We start from the raw sequence: 19,446 nt of genomic DNA, 5'->3' as shown, positions 1-19,446 counted from the left end.
AACAAAAAGCTATGTTTAAAGTGATAAGGAAGCATTGGTCTGATGCCGAAAAAGAAAATAAATTCACATGAGCACCACAATGTCTACTCTACCCATACTCTACCAAGGTTTTCCAGAACACAGCTTGACCTACCACAGTAGAGATATTTGTCTATTGTACTTCAAACAATGTGTATGGAGGTTGCTTAGGATTCAAACCTTCTCAAACAGCCTAATTCGTACTCTTAGAGGTGCTCCCACAATAATGTGATTTGCACCACATAGAAGTTAAAGTATTGGATTCTTCACACACCACACTAATCCCATTCCACTACCATTTCAAGATTTTTTTAAAATTATATGAAAGCAAGCTTCTTCTAGTAATATGGTGCCTGCTTGCATTTCCTTAAACCTTTATTTTAAAGATGGTGATGCTACAATAATACACATTTACAATAGGCCTATATCAAAAAATACATACAACCTAATGATATAAACAGTGTCTTCGGAAACTATTCTGATCGTTTTTTCCCCTCATCAATCTACACACAATCTACATACCCCAGACCCACCCCTCTAGCTATGCTTTATGGAAGAATGTAACTTAGTTGGCTAGGATATATTGTCAACATTGAGTTGTGGTTCATATGGTACAGTCTTGTTGGCTTGTAGCTACTGGCTAGTTTGCTAGCTAACTGGCTGTAATAGCAGCCAGGGATGTTTGCTAGCTTATTTGTGCTCGGATTTAGTTTACACAGATGACTTCAGCCATATGAAAATCTTCCCATAGCTAAATATACCTAGCTAGCTTCTTTTCCTTGTAGCTTGCTTCTCATCCGACTGGTGTTAGCTGACTAGCTACAGCTGCTAGCCTGCTACAAGCCAGCTGCTGCTGTTGTTGTGCAGCAATTGAGTTTCTGCTCCTGGTTTTAGAACTCTGAGATTCGGCTGGAAAGATGTTAGTGTTGTCAGAAATGCAACAAAAATATAGCACATTGTTGGTTCTTAATGGACAGAAATTAGCATGCGAGAGCAATAAATTAGAGACGTAATAAAAACTGTTTCACCTACAAATATAGTCAATCCGACATTTTGTAAGTCCAATGGTCACTTTATGGACGCTATAGTCTCATTTTAATCTGAATTTGAGCTAGGTAGGCACAGAAAATACTCTGAAAACTCAATTGCCAACACCCTGTTAAACAATCCGGGATGTGTACGTCCAATCAAGTTGATTTGCCAAATGTCCTTGAAATTGGTGTCATATAGGCTTAGATATGATGGTAGGGAGATTTACATTTTACACTAAATTTAACATCGCCCCCACAATAATCACAAATATACATTAAGCCCTAAGTTGTATATTAAACAGACACAAGCTTGTTCTGTTAAGTCCATTATTAAAAATGTGGGGCTTGGATCTCAGGGTACTGTAGGCTCAGGTAAAGGACTAAAGAGCTAGAAAGTGTGTTGCTTGGATAGAAGTGGCCCCAACTTCACCCGCATCCCCCCACAGCTCCACCATGCAGGTCTTTGGAGCCTCTCTCTGCCCCATTCCTCCCTCCCCTCCACTCACCGTCCCTGAAGACAGGGGTGTCAGGCTCTGACGGGACAGTACAGGTGTCAGGAACTGAACAGACAGATGGTGGATGAGGAGAACAAACAACAAGAGGCCATTTCTTCTTCTTCATTTCTCCTTCTTCCCTTCTTCTGGTTGGCTGGTCAGCCTAGTGCAGTGAGCGAACAGGATCGTGGCTCCCCCAGCCCCCTCCACTGACCCCCAGTCCACGTGACCACAGGCAGGGGACTCTATGGTGCTGGGTGTTGGTGGGATAATCCCCTATACAGGACTCCCAGACTCCTTTCTTGGATTTGTCCCTCTGCTGCCCCATACCCAATACCCCACCTCTCAGTGAGCGAGCCACAGTCTGGGTCCTGGGATAGTAAAAAAGCTTTTTGTGTTGTCATTCTCCGTCTCTTCTTAAGGTCTTCTAGTCCTGTTTTTATCATACTGCGTTACACAACTTTTTATTTTTACACTGATTAAAGCCATAAACAAGTTGTATGTCTGAGTGAGACAATCAACAGGAAATAAATGGCATGTGTAAGCCTGTGTACGAGCCCATTAGAGAGTAGAGAGAAGCGTGAGGACGGAGGGATAGGAGGGTAGCAATGACTATACACAAGTGAGAGGAGACCCAGATGTTGAAGCAGTTAAGTTATACCCCATTATAAACCCTTCTTTCCCCTGGTTGGTGGTTATCTGACATTGTGCCAAATGGCACCCTATTCCCTATATAGTGCACTACTTTTGACCACAGCCTGGACTCGGTCAAAAGTGGTGCGCTACATAGGAAATTCCATATTTCTGCATGGGAAACATATGTAAACATTGGGGCGGCAGGTAGCCTAGTGGTTACGAGTGTTGGGCAAGTAACCGCAAGGTTGATTTTTCGATTCCTTGAGCCGACAAGGATGAAAAATGTGTCGTTCTGCCCTTAAGCAAGGAAATTAACCCCCAACAACAACTGCTTCCTGGGTCTCTCAATAACAAGTCTATGCTCACTGAGTCTGTACATAGTCAAGGATTTTCTTACTTTCGGGTCAGTCACAGTGCTCAGGTAATCTGCCACTGTGTACTCTCTGTCTAGTGCAAGGTAGCATTCTAATTTGCTGTTTTTTGGTTGATTCTTTCCAATGTGGCATGTAGTTCTCGCTCTCTCTGTCTCACTAACGTTCAACATATCCCCTTTCACTAACACTGAAAGGAATGAAAACAGATATCAAAGACAGTCATCATCTATGAAGATTTGCAGGCTCCTCTTCTGCACTCCTCTTCCGCCCCTTTCTTCCTATCTCAGGATGATGATACTGATGCTGGTAAGATCTCTCTCTCTCTCTCATTCCCCGTCTCTCTCTCTTTCTCTCCTGCCTGCCCTCATGCAACCCAACCCTCTCTCTACCCTGGTGTAGTGTGATATATAGGGGTTTGACGCCCCTATTCCACCCTCAGATGTCTGGGCCGCTGTTGAACCCGCTTAGGTTTCAGATGTATGGTGGTCCTCAGGTGAGTTATCACCACCAGCAAAATGGGGTCTACTTCATAGGGTTTTTGTGTCTTGCAAGTCAATATAAACACGGAGCTATATTGTATGCTCCAAAAAATAGAGCATACATTTTATACTAATACAATTGTTTAGAGAAAGACAGACATTATTATCTAAAAATGATGGATAATCCTGAATAAATCATGAATAATGATGAGCGGTAAAAGCTACAGAGGGTCAAAGATCATACCCCCAAGACATGCTTACCTCCCCTGGTAATGGTGAGAGGTTAGCAGGTCTTGGTGGTATGATCTTTGATGCTCTGTAACTTTCTCACTCATCATCATTCACCATTAATTCAGAAGTATCCGTAATCATGGTAGCATCAACATTAACATAGAAGTGTTTAGAAACATATTATATTCTTGTAAATATTTGTATGAACATAACAAGATTCAACAACTGGGACATAAACTGAACAAGTTCCACAGACATGTGACTAACAGAAATTGAATATTGTGTCCCTGAACAAAGGGGTCAAAATCAAAAGTAACAGTCCTCCTCATGGACTGCACCAGATTGGCCAGTTCTTGCTGTGAGATGTTACCACTCTCTTCCCCAGATGCACCTGCAAGTTCCCGGATATTTCTGGTAAGGGAATGTTCCTAGCCCTCACCCTCCGATGCAACAGGTCCCAGACGTGCTCAATGGGATTGAGATCCGGGCTCTTCGCTGGCCATGGCAGAACACTGACATTCCTGTCTTGCAGGAAATCACGCACAGAACGAGCAGTATGGCTGGTGGCATTGGCATGCTGGAGGGTCATGTCAGGATGAGCCTGCAGGATGAGTACCACATGATGGAGGAAGATGTCTTCCCTGCAATGCACAATGTTGAGATTGCCTGCAATGACAACAAGCTCAGTCCGATGATGCTGTGACACACCGCCCCAGACCATGACGGACCCTCCACCTCCATATCGATCCCGCTCCAGAGTACAGGCCTCCAGAGTACAGGCTCATTCCTTCGACGATAAACGCGAATCTGACCATCACCCCTGGTGAAACAAAACCGCGACTAGTCAGTGAAGAACACTTTTTGCCAGTCCTGTCTGTTCCAGCAACGGTGGGTTTGTGTCCATAGGCAACGTTGTTGCCGGTGATGTCTGGTGAGGACCTGCCTTACAACAGGCCTATAAGTCCTCAGTCCAGCCTCTCTCAGCCTATTGCGGACAGTCTGAGCACTGATGAGGGATTGTGCGTACCTGGTGTATCTCGGGCAGTTGTTGTTGCCATCCATTACCTGTCCCACAGGTGTGATGTTCGGATGTACCGAACCTGTGCAGGTGTTGTTACACGTGGTCTGCCACTGCGAGGATGATAAGCTGTCCGTCCTGTCTCCCTGTAGTGCTGTCTTAGGCGTCTCACAGTACGGACATTGCAATTTATTGCCCTGGCCACATCTGCAGTCCTTGCAGCATGCCTAAGGCACGTTCACGCAGATGAGCAGGTGTTTTTCAGAGTCAGTAGAAAGGCCTCTTTAGTGTCCTAAGTTTTCATAACTGCAAGCTGTTAGTGTCTTAACGACCATTCCACAGGTGCATGTTCATTATTAGTTTATGGTTCATTGAACAATCATGGGAAACAGTGTTTAAACCCTTTACAATGAAGATCTGTGAAGTTATTTGGATTTTTACGAATTGTCTTTGAAAGACAGGGTCCTGAAAAAGGCACTTTCTTTTTTTGGTGAGTTTATATATTTTTTATTTAACCTTTATTTAACTAGGCAAGTTATTACCACAACATAATCTGAAACACAATCAAAACAAACTGCAAACGCATCCAACAAGTTTGTAGTCACAAGCTTGATGTAGTCATTGCGTGCTATGAATATAAGATCAAATGTATAATTTTTTAAAATTTTAATCGATAAGAATCTTTAGGGGTGCCAATAATTTCATACCCCACTGTATATCTGTAATGAGTTTTTGTTATTTTTCCTGTGAATACTTTACTGTATATGGCCTAACTGCAGAGTGCAGACTACGGTCTCTCTGCATGTACAGAGATCCTCCATGCACTGTTCTGATGTACTTCTTATAGTTAAGATGTTCACCTCCCCTCTACAGTCTGGCTTTCAGGAAATACATGCCCGTTTCTGTTAACTTCCAGCATTGATGTCGGAGCACTGAAATCCCTTCACCAATCACTATCCTAACTGCTGTCTGTTGGTGGCTTACAGGATCTCAAATATACAGCCTGGGTTAGGGCTATCCCGACCCCAAAAAGAGTATTGGTAGAAATGTTTAAACGTGTATTCTTCCATATATACATTAAAGAAAAACATAAAAGCAACATGCAACAAATTAAAAGATTTTACTGAGTTACAGTTCATATAAGGAAAGCAGTCAATTGAAATAAATTCATTAGGCCCTAATCTATGGATTTCACATGACTGGGAATACAGATATGCATCTGTTGGTCACAGATACATTAAAAAAAAGGTAGGGGCGTCGATCAGAACACCAGTCAGTATCTGGTGTGACCACCATTTTCCTCATGCAGTGCGACACATCTCCTTCACATAAAGTTGATCAGGGCGTTGATTGTGGCCTGTGGAATGTTGTCCCACTCTTCTTCAATGGCTGTGAGTAGTTGCTGAATATTGTCGGAAACTGGAACTAGAGCTCCGGCAGTCATGCGTCATGACCGCAGAAATATTCTACATGACCGTTGAGTCACGGTAATCTCCTCTTATGCACTCTGGACATGTGTTAGTAGTACCCAACTCGCTAATGATCATCAGGTCACTAATGGCCTGGTAACCAGGGCTCTATTGTCCCTCCATCAGGTCCTAATGGCCTGGTACCCAGGGCTCTATTGTCCCTCCATCAGGTCCTAATGGCCTCGTAGTCAAGGCTGTATGGTCCCTCTAACCACTCTGACATCAATGCAAACACAATCAAAAATCACATCAAACACTTATCATCAAAACAGTATGTGCTTTAAAACTCACTGTGATTGAACAATTTGAAGAAAGAAGTTCAAAAACCAGTTTAATCTGAGTGTAAAACATGATGGTTGTGGGTGTTGTTTCAAAGCCTAACACAACAAAATGGACAGTGCTTTCTACTGTGATGATTTATTCAAAACACCCATATGCATATTAGAGCTTATGGATACACACAGGCCCAATTATGACCTCAAGCCCGAAAAAAATTAATATGAGTGTCCCTTTATAATACATTGCCTACCGCATATTACACATGTCTAGTGATGTTCGGTAAGCTCTTTTGCTTTGTTGTTCCATTTTTTTGAGCGCGTTTGTTTTGTTGTTCTCCCGGTTTGGAACTATAATAAAGTGCACTTTATTTAATCATACTCTGCTCTCCTGCACCTGACTTCGCCTTCATACACATCTTGACATATTCAGAGCATTGTTGACTGCAACTGTGCTGCTGGCAACAATTTAATTACAATTTTTTTGACAACGTTTACTGACACCGGCCATATTCAACGGGTGTTGAGCGTCGTAAATTTGTCAGTTATTCTGAGCTCTGGCACACTCAGATGAATGCTATGAATTCAGAGTAGATAGCCAGAGAGAATTTACCAGCTACGTCTATCGACAGTTGTCGCAGTGACATCATAAAGATTCTATTGAAATGGTTACTTGCATAGTGGAGTCTTTTGTTTAGACATGTAGCTAGTTAGCTAAACAGTTAACCATAATCTCAACTCATAACTTTACTACCCTGCAGGTAGCTAACCAACCAGGTTCAATGTTAGCTAGCTAGCTAACATTAGGCTATAACTTGCAATGCAAATGGCTCTGAGATACGAATAATATTACTACACAGATCATACACTTAATGTTATCTAGCGAGAGAGCCAGCTAACATTAGCTAGCTAGCTAACAGTACACTTAACATAAAATGAAAACAACTTTTTGACTGAATTAGATATGTGTAATATCTGAAAATTTAGCTAGCTAGACTATCTTACATGGATGTAAACTTCTCCCTCTCTGTCACAAATGCCATGGTTGCCTTAGTTTGAAGATGTAATCTGGAGACAGGTGTTTTATACAACAGCCTTCTGTTTGTTCTCTTTTCGACTCCATCTGTATATTTGCAATAAAACGCCAGAATTTTCTCCATCTCCTTAGCTATCATATTCTAATTCCACTGTGCATTCCACTGATTTCAAAACTCGGTCCTCCAGAAAGTGGAGAACAACACCTTTGCAGTATCTTTCAAAAAAGACGTGTTAGAAAGGATTACCTACACATACTGACCAGCTCATGTTATAGACAGAAGTGTGCTACATGGCAGACCAATCCAAACTCATCTCTCGGCATGTCCAGCCTACCCATTATCTCAGCCAATCATGGCTAGCGGAAGGCTACTGGCTTTTTCTGTGGATAAATCAACTAGGCTCGTAATTGAACAATTTTATTCATATTTACAGATGGCATACAAGTTTGTTATGAAAGTTCACATGTTCCAGAAGGCATTTCTGACAAAAAACTTTGATTAAAAAAACGTACGTTCAAATGGCTCTCCTGTGAAGTAGTCATGTGCGACATATGCCTAGTTTCCTGAAATTAGTCAAATATGCGCACTCGTTCTGGAATGGGAAATCATCTAATATAAAATAATGGCAAGGGACTTATAAGCATATCTTGTCTGCTAAATGAACAAGCCTACAGACTCTGGAATGGCACTTAGCCAGATAACATACAGTAGGCTAACTCACATTCTGTTATCTGAAATAAATGTTTCTTCATAACATATTGTTTCTTTAGACCTTATTAAAATAAATAATGGATTTATTGTGATGGTGTATATTCAATTGATTTATTATACTTTTTTGTATGTAGATGTTCCAAAAGCAGCGCATCAGTGGCTTGTATGGCTTGTATGCGTGGAGGCCTGGAGATGCTAAATTTGCATGACAATAACAGGCTGACAAAATGTCATGATCGCCACAGCCCTAACTGGAACACTCTGTCGTACACGTCGATCCAGAGCATCCCAAACATGCTCAATGGGTGACATGTCTGGTGAGTATGCAGGCCAAGGAAGAACTGGAAAATGTTCAGCTTCCAGGAATTGTGTACAGATCCTTGCAACATTGGACCGTGCATTATCATGCTGAAACATGAGGTTATGGTGGCGGATGAACAATGGGTCTCAGGATCTCATCATAGTCTCTCCGTGCATTCAAATTGCCATTGATAAAATGCCAATGTATTTGTTGTCCGTAGCTTATGCTACGGACCATAAAATGTTGTGTGCCCGAACAAAATGTTGTCATAATATATGCACAAACTATTTCCAAACTGTTTTGTCTGGGAAGCATGTGGATGCTTTAAGACAAGGGCACATTCTAGATGGGGGAATCACTGTCTCAGAACAACATCCATCCCTGAAAACCTTTGATGCCCTGGTTTAAAAAGGGCACAGGTTAAAATATATGGTGGAACAAGAACTGGCAGCATTCATTAGTCATTTGCGTGACTCAGACGCAGGAAGGAATATCTGTTGTATGACTTGTCATATAGATAGGTGTCCTCCTGGTCAGTGAACCGAGAAAGGAAACTATTGCCCTAACATGTTCACAAAGGAAGCTTCAGTCAACTGACAGTAGACTATCTGAAATTTGAGCACTCATATTAGAGGAAGATCAGACTCTAACAGTGAAGAGGAATAGTGAAAGGTGCTACGGTATACACTGTATGCCCATTGCCCAGGCTAGGAGGGTACTACTATTACTGCCTTAACATGGATTCAAAAGCAAGGAAAGTACTACTATTACTGTCTTAACAAGTTCACAAAGGAAGCCTGAGAAGTAAGTGCACTACTTTTATCCATAGCCAGGTCAAAAGTAGTACACTAAATAAGGAATAGGATGCCATTTTCGGATTTTGACTATGAAAAAAATACTTTTGAGTACACACTGTACATTCACTGAGTAAGGTACACTAGATCCCGTGTCCTGTTCTTAGTAGCTGGGAGGCAATCAGTCAGTCACTCAGAGGCCATGTTCTTCCAATGATCCCCAGAATGAACAGATGTACACAGACGAGTCTTGTGGATGAGCTGTTCCTTTTAACCCACCCTCCCCCACCACCACTCGCTGCTAGTACATGCAATATCCTGTGGTCGATCTCTTTATATAAAACAGATGTAAAGACTCAAACACAATCGCCTGAGAAATGTCATAACTGTTTTTAGGGGGTAGATCAGCTTTAATATTGCAGATAGATTGTAGCTTCCATCAATGTAATTGTCTGCATCATTTTCATTTGATACGTTACAGCCTTATTCTAAAATGTATTAAATGAAAAGAATCCTCAGCAATCTACACACAATACCCCATAATGGCAAAGTGAGAGAAATAACAGAAATACCTAATTTACATAAGTATTCAGACCCTTTGCTATGAGACTCGAAATTGAGTCCACCTGTGGTAAATTAAATTTGGACATGATTTGGAGAGGCACACACCTGTCTATATAAGGTCCCACAGTTGACAGTGCATGTCAGAGCAAAAACCAAGCCATGGGGTCGAAGGAATTGTCCGTAGAGCTCAGAGACAGGATTGTGTCGAGGCACAGATCTGTGGAAGGGTACCAAAAAAAGTTTGCAGCATTGAAGGTCACCAAGAACACAGTGGCCTCCATCATTCTTTAAATGGAAGAAGTTTGGAACCACCAAGACTCTTCCTAGAGCTGGCCACCCAGCCAAACTGAACAATCAGGGGAGAAGTTCCTAGAATTCCTCTGTGGTGATGGGAGAACCTTCCAGAAGGACAACCATCTCTGCAGCACTCCACCATTCGTGTCTTTATGGTAGAGTGGCCAGACGAAAGCCACTCCTCAGTAAAAGGCACATGACAGACTGCTTGGAGTTTGCCAAAAGGCACATAAAGGACAGACCATGAGAAACAAGATTCTCTGGTCTGACGAAACAAAGATTGAACTCTTTGGCCTGAATACCAAGCGTCATGTCTGGAGGAAACATGGCACCATCCCTACGGTGAAGCATGGTGGTGGCAGCATCATACTGTGGGGGTGTTATTCAGCAGCAGGGACTGGGAGACTAGTCAGGATCGAGGGAAAGATGAACGGAGAAAAGTACAGAGAGACCCTTGATGAAAACCTGCCCCAGAGTGCTCAGGAACAGCAGACTGGACAACGACCCTAACAGGACAACGACCCTAAGCACACAGCAAGAAAACGCAGGAATGGCTCCGGGACAAGTCTCTGAATGTCCTTGAGTGGCCCAATTGAACATCTCTGGAGAGACCTGAAAATAGCTGTGCAGCAACGCTCCCCATACAACCTGACAGAGCTTGAGGGGCTCTGCAGAGAAGAATGGGAGAAACTCCCCAAATACAGGTGTGCCAAGCTTGTAGTGTCATACCCAAGAAGACTCAAGGCTGTAATTGCTGCCAAAGGTGGTTCAACAAAGTACTGAGTAAAGGGTCTGAATACTTATGTAAATGTAATATTTCTGTTTTTATTTGTAATAAATTAGCAAACAATTCTAAAAACCTGTTTCTGCTTTGTCATTATGGGGTATTATGTGTAGATTGATGAGGAAAAAAACTATTTAATCAATTTTAGAATAAGGCTGTAACCAACAAAATGTGGAAAAAGTCATACATACACATCCACATACAGTGCCTTGCGAAAGTATTCGGCCCCCTTGAACTTTGCGACCTTTTGCCACATTTCAGGCTTCAAACATAAAGATATAAAACTGTATTTTTTTGTGAAGAATCAACTACAAGTGGGACACAATCATGAAGTGGAACGACATTTATTGGATATTTCAAACTTTTTTAACAAATCAAAAACTGAAAAATTGGGTGTGCAAAATTATTCAGCCCCCTTAAGTTAATACTTTGTAGCACCAACTTTTGCTGCGATTACAGCTGTAAGTCGCTTGGGGTATGTCTCTATCAGTTTTGCACATCGAGAGACTGACATTTTTTCCCATTCCTCCTTGCAAAACAGCTCGAGCTCAGTGAGGTTGGATGGAGAGCATTTGTGAACAGCAGTTTTCAGTTCTTTCCACAGATTCTCGATTGGATTCAGGTCTGGACTTTGACTTGGCCATTCTAACACCTGGATATGTTTATTTTTGAACCATTCCATTGTAGATTTTGCTTTATGTTTTGGATCATTGTCTTGTTGGAAGACAAATCTCCATCCCAGTCTCAGGTCTTTTGCAGACTCCATCAGGTTTTCTTCCAGAATGGTCCTGTATTTGGCTCCATCCATCTTCCCATCAATTTTAACCATCTTCCCTGTCCCTGCTGAAGAAAAGCAGGCCCAAACCATGATGCAGCCACCACCATGTTTGACAGTGGGGATGGTGTGTTCAGCTGTGTTGCTTTTACGCCAAACATAACGTTTTGCATTGTTGCCAAAAAGTTCAATTTTGGTTTCATCTGACCAGAGCACCTTCTTCCACATGTTTGGTGTGTCTCCCAGGTGGCTTGTGACAAACTTTAAACAACACTTTTTATGGATATCTCCTTGTATGAGCTGAAAGACGGCCAGGTCTTGGTAGATTTGCAATGGTCTGATACTCCTTCCATTTCAATATTATCGCTTGCACAGTGCTCCTTGGGATGTTTAAAGCTTGGGAAATCTTTTTCTATCCAAATCTGGCTTTAAACTTCATCACAACAGTATCTCGGACCTGCCTGGTGTGTTCCTTGTTCTACATGATGCTCTCTGCGCTTTTAACGGACCTCTGAGACTATCACAGTGCAGGTGCGTTCATACGGAGACTTGATTACACACAGGTGGATTGTATTTATCATCATTAGTCATTTAGGTCAACATTGGATCATTCAGAGATCCTCACTGAACTTCTGGAGAGAGTTTGCTGCACTGAAAGTAAAGGGGCTGAATAATTTTGCACGCCCAATTTTTCAGTTTTTGATTTGTTAAAAAAGTTTGAAATATCCAATAAATGTCGTTCCACTTCATGATTGTGTCCCACTTGTTGTTGATTCTTCACAAAAAAATACAGTTTTATATCTTTCTGTTTGAAGCCTGAAATGTGGCAAAAGGTCGCAAAGTTCAAGGGGGCCGAATACTTTCGCAAAGCACTGTATATAAATGTTCTAACTGATCATTTCAATTTCTTACTATGTAATTACATAGGGGTTTGTGTGTTGGGGAGTTTTGTTATGTTATGGCCGTGCAGTAACAAGCAAATCATTGTGCTGAAAAAACGATAATCATACAAGCACTTGATCAAGTTATGTCATGTATGGTCAAAGAAGTTGCAATCTGCTCAGGAGAGGAGAACCTTCTATGGGAGAAACCCTCAGCTCAGATCAGCTGTCATTTGTGCCACATTGCAGAGTCGGCTTCATTCTTTCAGTAGCATTAGGGGCCATTTATCCTAAATGTGTTGTTACAACTCATTCTCAACAGTAACAGCTGTCAATATCCTCACCAGGCCCCTTAGGCAACAGCGGGTGGTGTGGGTGGTATGGTGTGCACATATGTGGGCATCCCTTTGAATCAAAGGCAATAATCTACAGTTGTCATTTGTTCTTCCAAGTTTATCTATTTAATGATGACACATCCACATTGATATTACAAGAGATTATCATTCTAATATAAGTGCTTTTGAAAGCAGACTTTATCTCTGATGTGTGTGTGTGTGTGTGTGTGTGTGTGTGTGTGTGTGTGTGTATGCCGGCAGTCTGTCAGCTGTTCCTCAGCTTGGACGCCTTGGTGACAAGGGGACAGCCCTAGCTGTTGTCTGAGGCCCTTGTGTGTGGGGGGTCAATGTCCTACCAGCTGCCACAAGCACACCAAGAGGTGCGATGACAACCTGGAAGCCACACTGAGCCAAATATACCTGGTTAAGCAATCAGCCTAGCCTGTACTTCAATTGTCAGAACATGTCCGTCTTTTACAAGCGATGATTCAGAAGCATTGACACCTAGCGACTCTTTGAGAATGATAACAAAAGGTGTAAAGACCGGCCACCCACACATGAGATGTTAGTAATAGGTACGTTAAAACCACAAGAGTTCTTAATGGTCTTTTCCAATCTGTCTCTTTTAAGGAAGTTCCATACTTTTCTCAACACTGAGGATAAGGAGCTCGGGGATACTGTTGCAGTTCGGCCATGACCGCATTCATGACGATTCTACTCTGAACAACATATTTGTTGCATTATATTTGAAAAGTCTTACATGGTTCAAGTTACTGAGAGAAGACAAATGCAGCATGCATCCACATACGATCCTCGTCCCATCAGGTTCTCCCATTTAATGAGAGGATTCCAAAACAAACTTCCTCAAAATGGACTGAATCCAGAACCAGAGTTCTGTTCTGAGCCGGAGAGAGGCCGACGCAATGGCGACAGGCAAGCAGCGAGCTAGTGGACATGTGGGAGTTGGTGTAGAACAGGGCTCTCCAACCCTGTTCCTGGAGAGCTACCATCCTGTAGGTTTTTAGCTCCAACCCTAATCTAGCAGCACACCTGATTCTAATAATTAGCTGGTTGATAAGCTGAATCAAGTTAGTTACAACTGGGGTTGAAAGAAAAACCTACAGGAGGGTAGCTCTCCAGGAACAGGGTTGGACAGCCCTGGTGTAGAAGAACCAAATGTTTTCTTTGCAAGCAGCTAAATGCTTTCAATGCGCTCCCCTCGTCTCCTAGTCTAACACAGAGGAGTCTGTGGCCTGGCACAAAGTAAGGCACTTAATATTTCTCATCATATGGAATGTAATACGATTACATTCAGCCCCTATGGGCAAGTCAGCAAGTCAACTTTGCTTTGTAGCTACGGGAGGCCTTTGGATAAATCATAACTTACATCTGAGGCCTCTCCCCTCTCTCAAAACCCCAGTGTTGGAAGCACAAACAGAGCATGCACACACGCCACACACACTCACACACACACTGTTGAATATGCTGCGTGTTCTGCAAGCGGCCTCTCTATAGACCTGACGCTCTGCATCAGATTAAAGCCCACGGCAAACACTGGAGACAATACACCATTGTCTGGGAGTCCATGTCAGTCTTAGGAACAACCAACACAGTGAATCTGGTCATTCATTGACAATGGCGAGTAAGATAGGAGAAGACACAGTGGTGTTAATAATGATACTCTGTCTGGGCTGCTGCCAGCTGCTGTGAAAGGAAAGTTTCCGTGATGGAACCGCAGATCATCTTGTTACCCTGGCTAACCCACTATGGGAGGTGATTAGCAGTAGGATCAAGGCAACCCTCTCAGATTAACCACATGCTGATCTCAGATCTTTCCAGTGTCCGCCAGGCTTGGTGTTGGTTCAGAGCGTTAGGACGAACAAGAAGTAAGGAGAACCAGGCACATGGTTCGGCTACATTTGGCTATATATTATTACGATTTGATACTGGCACCAAGATATATATATATATATATATATATATATATATATATATATATATATATATATCTTGGTGCCAGTGGACTGGAAAAGCTTGACTGGTAGTGTACTGGCAACCAAACACAACCCATGTTTTTTTCTCAAGGCATTTAGCTGGTTGAGCAAAGTGGGCCGGTCCAGTTGTGGTTATCTCTGTGTCAGCGCAGAGCTCTGCAGCTTAAACCCAATGGTTTATTTTAGGGTGAAGTAATGAAATAAATGTTGTGTCCCCCACTCCAACTGGCTAACTTGCTTTGACCTATAGAATCACTGCTAAAAGCCTGTGTTTGGAGAACTCTGGCCGTGGGGCTGGGTATCGTTTCAAGATGTCATGGTGTTGACACATCATATATAACACAATGTAAATTGTATACATGATTTAATCTGTTGAAGTTTCATTCCTTCCTCCCTCAGAGAACAGTGTGAAGGCAGGCTGGGACTACAGAGTTATGAAGTCCAGAGGCCCCAAAGTCGTACCCTACTCCCTATGTAGTGCACTTCTTTTGACTCGGACCATTGTTAAAACTAATGCACTATAAAGAGAATAAGGTGTCATTCCGGATACACCCCTGGAGTCCAAAGGCCCCCAAAATATCCCCACTTTGGTGCCTGTGATTGTGACTAACTGGGAGAATTTTGTTAAATAAATGGGTAGGTCTAGAGGAAATAGATCATTAGGCTTTGTTGCGTGACTTACAGAAACCTGGAAATAGTGTTTCCTCGAGAGAAACCATGTCCTCCGTAATTGTAGCCTAGCTTCTTGCTTTTTGATGAGGGCGACTCACTGTGCCTCCCGCCTCCAAAGATTGATGACATCAATCATGATGTGATGAGGTTGTCAGTGATTTTACCATACAGCGCTTAAATGGCTAGTTAAAACCACATTGGACTCTCTCCTTTACTTTTACAATTACGTGTTTTTTTTACAGAGGAGGCCATACATGGTTTCCCATTTTCTTTCGATAACAACAGATGTAAATTCTCTCAACCTCACATTCCATGGCACTGTGTGTCTTAGTAAGGACTCGTTCTCGTGGCTGGCCCTGTGAGAGATGGAGAGGGGGGTGAGGTGGGGTCTAAGTACTCACTCCTAGACCTAGCTGGCCCTGTGAGAGATGGAGTGGGGAATGAGAGGGGACAAGGCCAGGCAGGGCAGGTTGCTACTCTCCTTCTTCCAGACCGGATATGATGTGATCCTATTTAACCCCAGACACTTGAAAGAGAATGAGCCAGATGCCTCGAGGGTATGGTATAACAGACACTAAAAAGCCTTGATTGTGTCCACTTGCCATCCCAAGCCAATGCAGAGAGGAACTCAAAGAGGGACCCTGAAAACAAATGAATGTAGCTTCTCTGCCGACTGCCGTCACTTCACTGGTCCCTGTGTTTTCCCCTTCCCTCCACCTTACCCCTCATCTCAAGTACAGCCTCGCTGTAAGAAGAGTGCGCCGTGGCAGACTAGAATAGTTCAACACATAGATGTCTTTTTACAGCTCCCTAAATGGCCATTAAATGCCCATCAATTGAGCTCCAGACATGAGTGTACTTCAGCCACCCTCCACCCCCACACAGCTCCCCCCGGCCTGGGCTGAAGGAAGGCTGCAAGGTCCTGCTAGACACCCAGTATTGTCCAACACTCTCAAAGTGGTGTCTCCGACGGGTCTAGAATGATAATGCTCTTTTCACTCGATGGCAACCACTCGTTGTATACAACGTCAGAGGTGTACGTCATCTCGTAGGGAAACAGTGTTGGGCTCAACAACGTGTTGCAAAACATACAGCAGGCTTAACAACACTGGTGGGAAGGTGTTCATTTTCTTTTACAGCAATGGAAATATGAAAATATAGTTTAAATGCACTGTAGGGCATTTTGGATATGATTCAACCATCAACGATTTGCCTATATTAAAACGGTGTGGTTTGTAATCATAATGGCCTAATATAACCACGTAATACGGCCATCAGAACAGAAACATAATTGTGGGAAAGCAGCCATTCTGGGAAACATGTAAACTATAGAGATACAGCAGCTGTAGTTCTTTCTTTTACATCAAGTAGATTTCTAAACACAACAACTTTCTCAACTGTATACCCGCAACATTGACCTTTCTCCTGGTAGAATCTCTGAGCAGTTTAAGGGGACAGAGCTTAAAGGGACTGCAATCTAGGAATGCCATGCTGTAGTAAATGGCTTTATCAGAACAGTATATTATCTTAGCTCACTGAGGTGTGAGAGGAGAGAGAGAAAGAGAGAGAGACAAGAAAACCCTGTTCTTTTCAAAAAAATGTTGTCCTCTCTATAGGGGGAGGTCTGTCCTCTTCCTGTCCTTCTCAGAGTCATTCAAACGGACCCTCCTGCATACTAGACCTCATCAGAATATGTGTTTTTAAGTCCCCCCACCTCTCCTCTTTTCCCTTTTCCAGTATTCGGTTCATTACATTTCTGCAGACTTCCAGAGAAGAAAAACGGCAGATCAATAAAGTAGGGAGAGCTGTGGAGGGACATGTGAAAGAGAGAAACAGAGGGTAAGGGGAACATAGAAAAGAGAGTGAGGCTGGCTCTGGCTTGGGAGATGAAAGTGACATCGCCACCATGGGTTTCAGAGCCTAGAGAAAAGAACCCCAAGCAGAGCTTGAATAGGCTGAATAGCCCCATCATTTCTTTACATTCTTTCACTCTCCCCAGGCCTGACTGCTGGAACTCTTCATTGAGCACAATGGCAAATGCACTAAAACTTTTTTCTTATGCTAATGTTCCCGCAACTGCATGGGCATCAACGCATTAAATTAAAATCACACTCATGGTGGACACACAGACATGTATCCACCATGCGCAACACAGAAATGCATACCACCACGGATGCTTTTTTTGCAAGAGTCAGAGCTTTTTCCTTGAGCATTTGTCTATTCTTACTTTTCATTTTCTTTCTTTTCACTGTTTTCTTTTCACTTTATTCTCTAGAGAAAATACTATTGTTCCTTTGTAAAATCCTGCAGTTTTAACATTCTTCAGTAAGCCCATGACATCAAATAACTTGAACCAGTCCTTTCATCAGTTTTACATTTGAGTTGATGAATATCACCGATTTAAGGAATTCATTTGACATTAAACTATATCCTTTTCAATTGATATACAATCCTAAAACCATGTCTATTCTTTTTTATTTGTGGTTCTATAACTGATCTGAGACCAAAACGAGGATGAAAATGGTGTCGATATTATTAGTTCAGGCGTGAGCCTAGGGATTATTAACACACACTCTAGATGGGTGAAAGCCAACAGTAAATACAGCTGTTTTTACCTGCACAAAAGCGTCAAGTGTTTGTTGATTACTCAGGCTACAGTGCAAACAGGCGAACAACTGAGAATTTTTCAACAATAAGTAAACAACTCCTACTGACATAGGAGATTCAAGGAGGTGTCCTTAATTCCACAGCATGTGAAGCACTTCAAACATTTATTGCAAGTTTTTAAATGAGAGGGATCTTGAAATAATCAGTACATGGAGTGAAGTGAGTGCACACTTGAGCACCAATCACTTTCTTTTACGTCAACTTGTAGCCACTGTGTATAGGCCTACAGCCAGTCTGCCACAAACGTTAGTGTGAAAAGCACAATTAAATTGGAATGTAGCCTATGAAATGTGTCAATCTGAAACCACTCAAAATGATGATAGACAAGACAACAACATTTGGGAACACATGTCCCTAAACCTTCTATAGAAGTTAAAACTTCCAGAAATATGCACAAAATGTATTGCAAAATAAAAGTTACTGTTTACATCGAACACATTTTTAGGATCATATTTAAAGATGCAGTGTATCACGATAGGTCTAGGCTACTACTCTGCTGGGCATTTGGAAGTCAGTAGAAGGGTTGACGCCGCGGCTTTCAGATCACATCTCTTCGCATATGGATCAAGTTGCAAGACAGAATGTTTTGGATTCCAATGTCAGTTAAGTTCAAAGTGCAAATGTGATGTGGAGTTACCCAAACCCCATCTGTCCTTGACACGCAATATTATTAAATGTGACTGCAGGATAGTGGTTTACATTTAAACAGATATAGCTTGTCTATTGCATTCAGCATCAAGAGGTTTCAAATAAGAAATTAATTATTTGTTTTAAAATGTCTCCAAGCTTGTCATCTAGGCTAGTCTACACCACAACAAAAACTTTCCTTACCTTGAATAGTTTCTCTTTAGACCCCGATGCTGTTTTTTTTCTCTCACTTTGTCCGACGACTCTGCAAGTATTTCGAGAATTAGGCTTAAGTGTACTTTTTCAATGAAAAGAGCCGAGGCCGGCTATGTACTTAAAGAAAAGTTTTAAAGTCTATTCAAAGTTCGGAACACGGCATCCCTCGGATAACTCATTTAACACGGAGGAGCGCAATTACTCGCATCTAACTTTTACAATCCATCATCTTCAAGCGGTAACGTTTTCTCACTCACCTTTGAGTTTTTACATAAGAAAGCGCATGACATGTTTTCGCCAGAATACGTGGCTGAAAATGTAAACTAAAACTAGATTTTAATCGACAGTTGTTCTAGACATGCGGTGGTGAGATCTTCAAGCTGATCTGTTTTCAATCCGATCCCCTCTTTCTCTCCCCCTCTCTACCCTCCACCTCCTCCGTGCTCCCTGTTGAGTTGAGCCATTTGCTGCTCCAGATGGGCCGGACTAACTCAATCCAGCAGTTGGACTCAGGTACAAGTTAGATGAAGTTGAATTATTGTTCGATTTCACAAACTTCAGGCAGGAACGTTACTGGGAGATAATTTTGTCAGATACACATGGGCTATTCAATTGAGAATAGGAGCATCATTGCAACTGACTAGGAAATCACCCAACTGACCCCCCCCCCCCCCCTCATATAAACGTATTTTTTGGCCATCACATATTTTGGGGTAATTGATATCTTCTTCCCCGTCTCCATTTGTCTTGGCATATCCTTACAGCAGCA

The 19,446-nt window shown here is 42.3% G+C and overlaps 1 protein-coding gene across 2 annotated transcripts in view; it reads right to left on the bottom strand.

The window, feature by feature from the left end:
• The window catches only part of LOC110502095 (zinc finger protein GLI2), a 116,628-nt gene extending 97,467 nt beyond the window's left edge, over positions 1-19,161 (bottom strand). The window contains exons 1-2 of one of the 2 annotated variants that reach the window (XM_036959176.1): positions 18,935-19,161; positions 18,666-18,726 (exon numbers count right to left, since the gene is read on the bottom strand). The gene's annotated coding sequence lies outside the window, so the exon portion shown is untranslated. Of the gene's footprint in view, positions 1-18,665 lie in introns of both variants that reach the window. The other variant, XM_036959175.1, reaches the window with a different exon arrangement.
• Between the last annotated feature and the right edge of the window lie 285 nt (positions 19,162-19,446).

This window comes from Oncorhynchus mykiss, chromosome 22 (assembly GCF_013265735.2).
Source record: "Oncorhynchus mykiss isolate Arlee chromosome 22, USDA_OmykA_1.1, whole genome shotgun sequence".
In the NCBI taxonomy this organism is placed as follows: Eukaryota; Metazoa; Chordata; class Actinopteri; order Salmoniformes; family Salmonidae; genus Oncorhynchus; species Oncorhynchus mykiss.
This window is presented reverse-complemented; position numbering and strand designations above follow the sequence as displayed.